The sequence below is a fragment of the Sinocyclocheilus anshuiensis genome, unplaced genomic scaffold (genome assembly GCF_001515605.1).
Source record: "Sinocyclocheilus anshuiensis isolate Anshui unplaced genomic scaffold, SAMN03320099.WGS_v1.1 scaffold1053, whole genome shotgun sequence".
NCBI lineage: Eukaryota > Metazoa > Chordata > Actinopteri > Cypriniformes > Cyprinidae > Sinocyclocheilus > Sinocyclocheilus anshuiensis.
The window spans coordinates 2,375,798-2,384,556 of NW_015555711.1; the positions used below are offsets into that span (position 1 = coordinate 2,375,798).

The window sequence follows — 8,759 nt, forward strand, 5'->3', positions numbered from 1 at the left end:
TAATGGTACAAGTTAACAGTTGTCGCGTTAACGTTGAAATATAACACGGTATTATTTACACGTGACATTGATGCTACATCTTGATCTCACGCAGAAAACTTCAGGCATCCCTTTATCCAGGAAACTGTGCTATGCCATTGGAGGAATACCTTATCAAATGACTGGAACCGCCAGGGGCTTGTGGCGGAACGGAAACCAGTCGCCACGTGATTTGATTTTGTTGAACAAGTAACTATGCAGGAAGTAATAGGTAATACTACATTAACACTTAACGTAATACTAACTTAATACTAGAAGCGAGATTAACTAAGCAGTAAGTAGTAGCAAATTTAGGACAAAGGTAGTTCCTTATTAGATATTTGATAATTATTAAATAAAAATATCCTCATTGAGAACTACTTGTGAACTATGACCAGTTAATAAAGAATAACCCATTAATTACTAATCACAACAGTGACGTCTTAAAAGTGAACAATTGCGTTCTTTGTGGAAACTAATTTATGAATTTGATATCCCCCAAATAAGTCGGCTACATTTTAAAATTGTGACTACTACTCTTACCAAAGGATGGATGTTCACACTTAAACATAGAATAATAATAAAAATGAAAATTCACTTAAAAATGTTAATAATTAAGAAGTGATGCTGACAAGCTCATGATTGAATTAGTTCACAATTATGATCTCTGCTTCGTGTCAGTTCAGTATCAATGTATCCCACTCCAAAAGACCTACTGGTAAAATATCACTAGTGCTTCACACAAATGTATGACTGTACAGTATGTCAGATATAAAATATGTTAAATAACTTATTAATTTACTTGTGAGTAATTACTGAGGGGTTAACATGTTTTTCACTTTAAAATAATGGTCCAGATCACTAGTAGTTCCTTAGTAGCACTTTAGCTTTAAAGTGAAAAATACATTAGCCTCTCACTAATTACTCAAGTGTTACCTTGTCAGCCTGCAGGAACTACTAGTGATCTGCAGATACGCTGTTTTACTAAACTGTTAGCACCGGAAGCATGTGAAAGTATGTTAATGGGAATGTGAAAGAGCTTGAGAAAGTTAACATATTATGTACTTTAACAGCTTGGTAGAACATTGTTTTATGTGTAACTGCATTTTGTATTACAAAAGAAATTCTGTTGCAAAAATGGGGCACAGTAAGTATGTTAGAAGAGACAGTAATTTTCTTCTGTCTGTGTGTCTGTTATAGATGGGAGCTTTCTCTGCATCCGTCATTCTTTTTCTCGGTCGAGCTTGGGATGCTATTACGGATCCTCTGATTGGATATGCCGTGAGCAAGAGTGGCCGGACCAGAATTGGCAAACTTATTCCTTGGTGAGTGTACTGGTTTATGTAAGACTGGGTGTGAAGAACTTTCTCAAAAATGTGCTTAAATGTGTATTACAAATGTTGAGCATATAAATGGTAATGGATAGTGTACACTTTCAAAAACATTTTTAATATTCCAATTGTTCACCATTCTGCTCATCCACTCTCTTTATGCAGGATTGTGTTCACAATGCCACTTGGGGTCCTGTCATACGTTATGCTCTGGTATACCCCACAGGACACCATGTCCTCTGGCTTCAGTTTCGGCTGGTACTTCACATGGTGCTGTCTGTTTGACGCCTTCATGAGTGTAAGCCCAGTATTATGTGCCTATAGTTTTCTGTTGTTTTACACATTCAAGGACATTTCCTGCATATGGGGGAAGACTACATTTAAATTAGTTTTGAATTGCAAACAAATATACAGTGACAAATATATAGTTCCCACTTCTTTCCTGTGAAGTACTCATGGTGAATAAATATAGTAAATATAGTACTCACCACTGCAGTTTTCCAACAGCCGTGTTTGCTTATATAATGTGTTATATGAGTCATAACTGTATCCAAAACATTTAATTCCCTCTCTGTCTTGTTTAGTGCTACCATGTGCCATATTCTTCCCTAAACATGTTTCTGGGGGGAAATGAGAAGGATCGAGACTCAGCCACTGCTTACAGTAAGGAAATATGGTGATAAATGGCAGTCATTGTGGTCCAAGTACCAATAGCTCATGTAGTCAATTAGATTGTGGCAAGTTGATAGAACTGCACTGTATCTTTCTAAATGTTTATGCAAAGTCAACTATCTTAAATCTCCAATTATACAAGAAACAAGGAATAGGCCAATTAGATGTTCCACATCAAAAAATCATATTTTCTATCAAGAATCATAAATCTGAACTTGATTGAACTTATTGTCAGGAGCACCTTAAGATAGTGTATACAAATTTTATGTGAAGCAGACAAGCGTCCTAAGAGGAGTTACAAAAAGGGGGGAGAAAACTTTGAACTTTGAAACTTCCTTCATTGCTTAGAGCCCTGACAATCATTACTGTTAAAGTCAGATCCTCTACAATCGATTTCTATCAAGCACAGATCTAACAACAGATCAAAATCTCAAAATATTCTAAATTCAAATAATCAGTTGTGCATAACTAACACCATTCACGTGTGCCATTCATAACTGAATTAATGGAATACCTTTTATACTCCTGAATTTGAATTGGGATAGCAAACGGAAGAATTGCTATTCAAATGTTCATAAGGAAGTTGAATTAAAATGAATTGGAATTCAAAGACACAAAAATGCAAATAAAAAATAAAAACTATGAATGTTGGTTTTTCATAGTCTTTGTAAGTTTAAAAAAACAACAACAGCTAGGTAGATCATACTTTCTTCTAGTCGTCCTTTTTTATTATTATTTGTAAGCAGGATACTTTGTAAACAGAAAGCAGAAACTTGGATTTATAGGATATTACCTTAACTGAAATCTATTTCCTATATAAAAGAGAAAAAATTTCAAGAACTTTGTTGTCTCTCACGATACAGGAATGGGCATGGAAGTGTTCGCTACACTGGCAGGAGCTGCCATTCAGGGTCAGATAGTGGGAGTGCACCATGCATAGAGGACACACGTCTGCAGTTTACAGATTGACACGAAAGGGCCTTCTGCGAACCACACTGAATCGCTGGATGACATATCTGACACTCTACAAAATACAGTGAGGCACAGAGAACATCCTATTACTATTGTCAAGCACATATGGATAGTGGAATTTGTTATTAGTTATTGCTTGTGAAATATTGTCACACATATTGACTGTGAACTGTCAAGGCAGCTGTTTTTTTCTAAATTCATAATTTAGTCGTTTAGAGGATAAGATGCTTCCTTGTGTGTTGAGCATACGTAGGCCCTTTCTCGGAAACTGTTGTACCAGAGAATGCAGTGCCTCCAGATTTGAATATCATAAATATCATACTTTAAATATGATATTAGAAACCATATACTGCATGTCTAAACTCAGCAACCAAGTACCTTCTGTTATAGTACCAGAAACAGACACTTTAGACAAGGTATTTTAAGTTCAGCATTGTTCTTCCCAATTGTCTTCAATGTCTCAAGTTTGTGACGTTGCCAAGTTTTAATTTTGCAAAGTGTATGAATATCCACTACTATTTAAAAGTATGGGGTCAGTAAGAATTTTTGAATGTTTTTGAAAGAAGTCACTTATCCTCACTAGGGTTGTATTTATTTGGTCAAAAATACAGTAGAAATATTATGACATATTATTACAATGTTCCATTTCTATGTGTTTTAAAATGTAATTTATTCCTGTGATGCAAAGCTGACTTTTCAGCAGCCATTACTCCAGTCTTTAGTCCCACATGATCCTTCTGAAATCATTCTAATATGCTCAAAAATATGATTTGGTGCTCAAGATACATTTATTATTATTATCAGTGTTGGAAACAGCTGTGCTGCTTCATATTTTTTTGGAAAACGTTATATATTTTTTCAGGGTTCTTTATATGAAGTAGAAAAGGTGCAGCACTCATGCTTGAAAAAATCCAGCTTTATTTGTTAAAATACATGTGACGCTGCAGCCAGTATCCAGGCCTGTCTGATAAAGAAGTGTAAAGTCACATGTACTCTCTTTCAAGAGTGAGTGCTGCACCTTTTCTAATTGAAATTAGATTTTTGGTTGCACCTCCTCTTTGGATGGTAGAACACCTCTTTTCAGTAAAAATTCTTCATTTGAAGTACAATATTCTTGTAATATTTAAAATGTCTCTATTCTCACTTTTGATCAATTTAATGCATCCTTGCTAAATAAAAGTATTAACTTATTAAAAAAACTTTCTTATCCCAAACATTTGAACGGTAGTGTCATTTGTCTATTAATTTCTACAGAGAAGAGCCTATGTGACTGGAGCATTAGTATTGGGAATGCTGTACTTCCTGTGCTGCCTCGTGCTTTTTCTTGGAGTGAAGGAGCAGTTGGGTAGGTCCAGATGAGTTAACTTTAAAATTTCAGATAAATCTCTGATGTTGTGTTCGTTCAGCCTTTACTAAGAGTACCACACTTTTCTTGACCAAATGACTATGACTAATATAATGATTTGCATGAGTCTACTTCTCACTTCAGCCCCTCTGAGTAAACTGGACCACATAAATGTCCCCTATCTAACTGGTATAAAGATGATGGTGGGCCATACTCCATATGTGCGGCTTGTATTTGGCTTCCTGTTTGCTTCATTAGCCTTCCAGGTAAGCCATTTTTCTGTTTAAAATAATGAATTATTTGATAGCCATACAGTTTTAGAGCCTACAAATGGATTTTATTAAGTATGACAGAAGTCAAGATGATAAGAATATTTGTTTCAGATGGCTCAGGGAAATTTTGCCCTCTTCTGCACTCACGCAACAAATTTGGGAGCATATTTCCAGCATCTTGTTCTCATACTATTGGTAAGGGATTTATAATTTCAAATTATTATTATTATTATTATTATTATTATTATATGAAATGCAGCAGTGAGCTATTTTGAGCTGACATGTAAAGAAAAGAAAAAAAGAAAGTCAGGTTCATTTGTTCATAATAAATAATATTTTTAAAGGGGTCATATGATGCGATTTCTAGTTTTCCTTTCTCTTTGGAGTGTTACAAGCTGTTCATGAATAGATAAGATCCCTAAAGTTGCAAAGACTAAAGTCTCAAACCCAAAGAGATATTCTTAATAAAATTAAGACTCGTCCACGCCCTCCTAAAACGCCTTGTTCAAACACGCCCCCACATGTTTACGTCACTGTGTGGGAAGATTTGCATAACGCCACCCAAATGTTCACGCAAAGAAAGAAGGCGTAACTTTATTGTTGCTGCCGCCATGTTGTGAAGACGCTGTGTGTTTCGTTGTGAAAGCGCACTTTTTTTTTTTTTTATAGGGGGGGGGGGTTTTGTGTATAATTATTTGTGTAATAAATGACTTACAACCAGTGTTGCTAACTTCTTTCAATCAAAAATTGCTAAAGCCAGTTTGAAAAGTCGCTAAATGTCGCCAGATGACGTCATACGCTAATTAGCATATGCATGAAGTCAGCGCATCTGTTGACAACCCAGCCACAACACATAATTGCGAACAACATCTCTTACCTTAACACAGAATCGACCACAGAGTCCAACGTTTATATTTTGAGTTAACATGTACTAAACATGAGTGGAATTTGCACCGCGGCGCCCCCACACCTTGATGCTCATGACAAGAATAGCATGTATAGTTATCTTTATTGAAGTGAATTAGGTTTAAATCGCCGTCATGCATGAATGAATTATATTTTTGCAATTTTACACATAATAATCCACGATGATCACATTACACAAAACTGAAATTGCACGTCAAAATAACACATTGTCAATATTTTTTGAGACCCCCCAAAATTTCACAAATCACGTTTTCAGGGGAGCCCATGTCTTATTAAGGGGAGCCGAGCTCCTCCTAGCTCCCCCGTAGTTCGCACCCTGGACTCACAGTCTGTAGGTGCGTTTTCATTTTTAAAGAATTTGCCACTGATGATTCAAACGCGAGTGTTGGGCAGTGTAGAGTAGCACTTGTTGTTTGTCATTTCTCCGATCACAAATGCAGATGTACAGTATGTGGAAAATAATGTGTTTTGTACCTTAAACCGCATAAACACATTTCATTACACCAAATACAAAAAATAATGTTCTTTTTAGCAACATCATATGACCCCTTTAAATAATATTTTTTTTTTAAACATTTATTTTTCTGTAATTTAAATGTTACAACATGAAGCAAATTAAATCATACAAAATAAATTATAACATTTACATTAAATCACAATATAGAAATGTTTTTGAATTGTCTTACCTTTATCTTACAAATTACTTCTAAAATTATACAATAGTCAGATAACTATTCATTTTGTAATTTATGTAGCATTGTATGTTTTTCATGGTGTTCTTTCTGCTCTTGTACAGACAGTAGCCACAATATCCATCCCAGTGTGGCAAACAGTATTAGTCACAATAGGCAAGAAAACCACCATATTCATCGGCCTATCAATAAACACCGCTCTTTGTTATTGGTTGTTTAATGGCTGCACAAAAATGAAATTGTATTGCTATAACAATTGCAACTGTTCTATATTTGTTTGCACTTTTTCATTCATCTTTCTCCTCGTTTCTGCAGTTTTATATCCCAGCCCTAATTGTGATATCCCTAGTGAAAAGTAATTTACCCGCCTTCATTATAATGTCCATGTTAGCTGGCACGAGTCTGGCAGCCCTCTATCTACTCCCTTGGTAATGTAACCCTTATAAAATATCTCCTCTTCATTGTTAAATTCCTCACTTCACCAACACATACTCCACACAATTATTATCATATATCTTGTTATCATAATCATATATGGATATACATACTCCACACAATTATTATCATATATCTTATTATCATAATCATATATGGATATATATGGCCATATTAACTTTGTCAAACTACTGTATATAACCAGGTTGTTATTTATTTTAGGTCAATGTTGCCAGATGTAGTGGATGACTTCAAAGTCAAGAACCCATCATGCCAGGATCTAGAACCATTGTTCTACTCCTGCTATGTTTTCTTCAACAAATTCGGAGGAGGCATGTCTGTTGGAGTCTCTACTTTGGTATTACAGTAAGAGCTTCCTCCAATCAGATTTTTCACATCTGTGCACCACATCTTTTTGGACCCCCTTAAACCTACAGCTTCTGTGGTTGATTCATGTGAAAGTTTCATGTGATGTTCTCCTTCCCTAACTCTTCAGCTTTGTAGGATACAAGCCTGGTGCTTGTAAACACAATCCAGAGGTCATATTTGCATTGCGGGTGCTCCTCGCTCTTGTGCCAATCTGCCTGCTGCTCATCAGCTTGATGATTTTTTGCTTTTATCCCATCAATGAAGGGCGATGGAGGAAAATCCAGGATGCATTAAGGAAAGCAGGGTATGTGTTTGTGTTTGTATTACCTTGAGGGCTCTATTTTGCGAGAATAACTGGCTAAGTTGAGAAGTCATCTATGACACATTAGTTCTTTCTACATATATTTCTTATCAAAAATAGTGCAAAAGCAACTTCTTTCACACTCACAAAAGGCCAAGGTTAATTTTAAGTCTTTACATTTATTTTCAGCACTGCATAATATGTTTAAATATGTCTGCGTAATATGTCTTAATGTTCTCACTGTGTTCCAGTTTTGCATAAGTTGCAAAACTGTGTTAACTGTGCCTGTTTTATACAGGACAGAGACCAGCAGGAAAGGAGAAGAAGAACTGAGCCTATGAAGTAATCACTAACTATGTCACAAGGATTTCACTACTTTTGTAACATTGACAGGTTCTGGAACTGTTAATAATGAACAGGTTTCGTTTTGAGCATGCATGGTGAATGTTTCTCAGTCCTTCTTTGGAGGGATCCCAAAACCATTTAGGAATTTCACGAATCTTATACACCTGAGGTGAATGAAGGAGATATTCAAAACATGCAGTTCTGTGGGGCCTCAAAACCAGAATTGTGAAACATTAGTGGTCTTAAATTTGCAGTGTGCCATTTCTGCACCATATCCAGACGACAAGTCCTGCCTCAAACCTACATCACTGGTTGCAGCAATGTTGCTTTGTATAAAGAGTTTACACTCTTCAGGGAAATCAACCCAACGAATGGCTTACTGATAACTGTCTATGCATCAGAAGCAGTAATAATGATAATGATGTAAAAGTGTATAAATAAACAGCCATGTGAAAATATGTGCATGGCCTTTTATTGCCATAATCGCACAGCACCATCTTGTGGCCAATAGTCTTAGGCCTTAAAGGGATAGTTCACTCATAAATGAAAATAACCAGGTTCATAACCAAACAGTTTTGGTTACCATTGATTTCCATTGTATCCATTTCATGCCAAAATACATTTTTTCACTTTTGGCTGAACTGGTATTTCTGTTGGGTGACTTGATATGTTGTTCATGGAGGGGGTGTGGGACGTGGATATTTGTGACTCTAGTCACCCACATTACAAGACTACAGATAAAGTGAGTGTTGAGAGCATGTTATGTAACAGGTACTTCACAATGAGCTGGAGGCTAGAGGATGCAGGAGAGGTGAAAATCTGCGGTCTTAAACCAGTAACTGCCTGTGTTTTCCTGTTTTCATGCTGTGTGCATTTGCTCTAGGATTCTTGAGCAAGTTACTCCCTTTCTTAGTTATAAAGTAAAACAGACACCAGTCATCTAGGGGTCTGGAAGCATCACATGGCTGGAATCCCTCTCTGCGACAGCGCTCTCTCCAGTGTGCAGCACTGTCCACCAGCTCCTTACACTCATAACACACCAGATGACAGACTCGCACCACCTGATGAGCAGGCAGATTC

At 36.3% G+C, this 8,759-nt stretch overlaps 1 pseudogene; it reads left to right on the forward strand.

Annotated features, from left to right (window-relative positions):
- The first annotated feature begins 70 nt into the window (after positions 1-70).
- On the forward strand, positions 71-7,675 carry LOC107671944 (sodium-dependent lysophosphatidylcholine symporter 1-like; annotated as a pseudogene).
- Positions 7,676-8,759: the final 1,084 nt, after the last annotated feature.